Source organism: Hyaena hyaena, unplaced genomic scaffold (genome assembly GCF_003009895.1).
Source record: "Hyaena hyaena isolate Hyena2069 unplaced genomic scaffold, ASM300989v1 scaffold_1384, whole genome shotgun sequence".
NCBI classification, from domain to species: Eukaryota; Metazoa; Chordata; class Mammalia; order Carnivora; family Hyaenidae; genus Hyaena; species Hyaena hyaena.
Genome location: NW_024082016.1, coordinates 249,157 through 252,232, shown reverse-complemented (window position 1 = coordinate 252,232; position 3,076 = coordinate 249,157).

Below are 3,076 nucleotides of genomic sequence, written 5' to 3'. Positions count from 1 at the left end.
CAACTTGCTTTTTAATTCTATTAAATGGATGCATCTCACTAAGATTCTATCTTTAAGATGTATATTTGATAATATTGTTATTGTGCTGTTTTAATCTTTTTTTATTACTATTTTTGATATTTCTTTTATATTTCACCTTTGGTTGAATATGCATACTTTATCTTTGAGTGTATGTTCTGCATTTTTCTTCCTATCTTTTTAATCTCACATCCCACTCATTATAGTTCACTGTGTCTCTACTCATCAGTACTTCATTTCTCAGGAGAGTTACTGGTGTCTGTTGTTCTACTTTTCCGTGTTCTGATGGCTTTGGAAAGTGGGCTCAGCTGGGCTGTTGATAATATAAATTGTTGGATTTGCTCTCCACATTTTTTCGGTTATTGAATTGAAAGTACTGTGCAAGGATTTATTCTATTCGATAAAAGAGTGCTGGATAATCCCTCAGTTCAGGATGGACTCCTGAGCCTTTGCCAACGCTAGAGGCAATTTGATATTTATATCTTTCCTGTTGCCAACATGTAACCAGAAACTGCTCTTCTCTTCTCATTCACTAAAGTAGACACAGATAGGGAAAAAGTACTATTTTTGGTTTCAGTGACAACAGAAGACAATTACATGGAGCTTTTGGGGGATTTTTGCTTTAATGCCATATCCTCATTAAGATTTACTACTATTTTTGTTTGCTTAGTATTGTTTTATCTTTTGTATTATCAATATACCTGTATAATTTTATTAGGGAAGATAGAATAGGCTATATTATGAAAGGCCTATTTCCAAATATCAGTGTATCAGCACAGCAGAACATTATTTCCTATTCATATTACAGTCTGGTGCAGGCCAGCACTTTTCTCATTGATAACTTGGGAACCAGGGCATTCCATTTGTAGCTGTAGATCCAGAACACCCAGACTCCAGGGTCCCTGCTGAAGGTCAAAGACTGGCAGGGAATATGAAGGTCAAAGAGAGACAAGAATATGTGACATAAAATACTTGCACATTTAGCCAAATCATATATGCCTATATTCTACTAGTCAGAATTCAAGCAGATGACCTCTGACCTAACTACATGAAAGATTTGGAAGGTCGGATTTCTGTGTGCCCAAGAAGATAGTGATTTGAATACATCTTATAATCTTTGACAGAGCATTTGGGCTACCTAAGCATTTTATTCTACTTTCACACATAGAACATTCTTATCCTCTCCCTGGGAGAAACAATATAAAGTCCCATCTGGTCACTGATTATTGTTCAGAGTCTATGTCTCTAGGTACAGTCAGATCCAGATGTGTCTCCCTTTAGTCTATAGACCTACAAATTTCAAAGGCAAATTATCTTTCCCCCTCTAGCACTACACCCAATATGCAGTGTTGGAACAGCCATAGTTCATACACAATAATTTCTTCCATCGAAAGGCAAAGAATAGCAGACATACAATACCAACTAGAAAACAACAATTTAAGTCTCACTGGGAAGATATTTTAATAAGTTTCCTGGCATACACACTTGTGGGTGAAAGAATCATCTAGATAAAACTCTAATTCTCGTCACTAGAAGGAACCTCTTGCCCACTGTTGTGAACTCTGTCTCTGACCTCTGAGAACTCCTTGTTCATTACTCTTCTTCATCATACCAATCTGGGAATGGAGACCATGCACTCCTTGGGGAACTGTAATGAGGCTTTCTTCCCCTAAAAGAAAGATGGGGCCCAGTGCTTTAAAGAAATCTTGAAGATTTACAGTAAATACCTTAGTTCTCTATGAACTAATGTTTTCTATGATAAGCCTGTAAAAACTTAATAAACTTCTGATCTGTGTCTGCCATCTAAAATTTCTTCCTGGGCACAGAAATCAAGTATATTTTACTTTCCTACTTTCTGGATCCTTGATCCTTTCATTTTCTTGCTACCTTCTGGAAAACACTAACAGCTATTTGGGAAAAAATAATAGACGTTGGGAAGGAGTCATCTTTAATTTGATATTTTATTCTAGGCCTCTTTATTAAATAAAAATTATTTTACTGGCTTCTTTTCATTAAACATTTATAAAACTATGTTTCAGAAACATTCAACCCCACTCTTGGAAAGCCTTGAATTTCCAGGGTATCTCTTGCCCTTTTCAGATCTGAAAAAAATTTGCTAATGCAAGCACATCTATCTTCTTTAATTCTCTCAGTCTTGTAAGCATATAGTCTGCTTCCAAATTTATAGCAGTTGGCTTGTATATTTTCAGTCTCTTACATGTGTTGTCTTGTAGTTGTTTCCTCACTGTCTGATCATGAGAAATAATGCTTTGAGATGTATTTTAAGATTTTAACAGGGCAGTGCCCTACCTCTGTATAAATTTATATAGATTAGAAATTTTACGGAGTATAATGGACTAAAAATAAGTAAGGATATATAAGAACTGAACAATATGATAACTAAAGTGTGTGTGTATGTGTGTGTGTGTGTGTGTGTACGCGCACGGGTGTGCATACACCATTGTGTGCACATGCACTCATGGATATAGGAAAAATACCTTATAACCTTTGAACAGAGAAAGAAAGATTTTCTTCCCATATGCTCATGGAATATTTAAAATTACTGATCCTTTCTTTGGGAAAGTGTTTACACATGTCTTCAGCCCATTTCTTTGCTGGATTATTTGGGTTTTGGATGTTGAATTTGGTAAATTCTTTATAGATTTTGGATACCAACTTTTCATCCAACATGTCATTTGCAGATATCTTCTCTTCTGTCTGTTGCCTTTCAGTTGTGTTGACTGTTTCTTTATACGTACAGAAGTTTTTATCTTGATGAGGTCCCAACAGTTCATTTTTGCTTTTATTTCCCTTGCCTCCAGAGACAAGTACAAATTTGCTGTGGCCGAGGTCAAAGAGGTTGCTGCCTGTTTTTTTTCTGTAGGATTTTGATGGTTTCCTGTCTCATATTTAGGTCTATGGAAATTGAGAAATTCAACAGATGAACGTAGGGGAAGGGATGGAAAAATAAGATAAAAACACAGAGGGAGGCAAACCATAAGAGACTGTAAATACAGAGAACAAACTGAGGGTTGCTGGAGGGGAGGCTGGTTGCGGA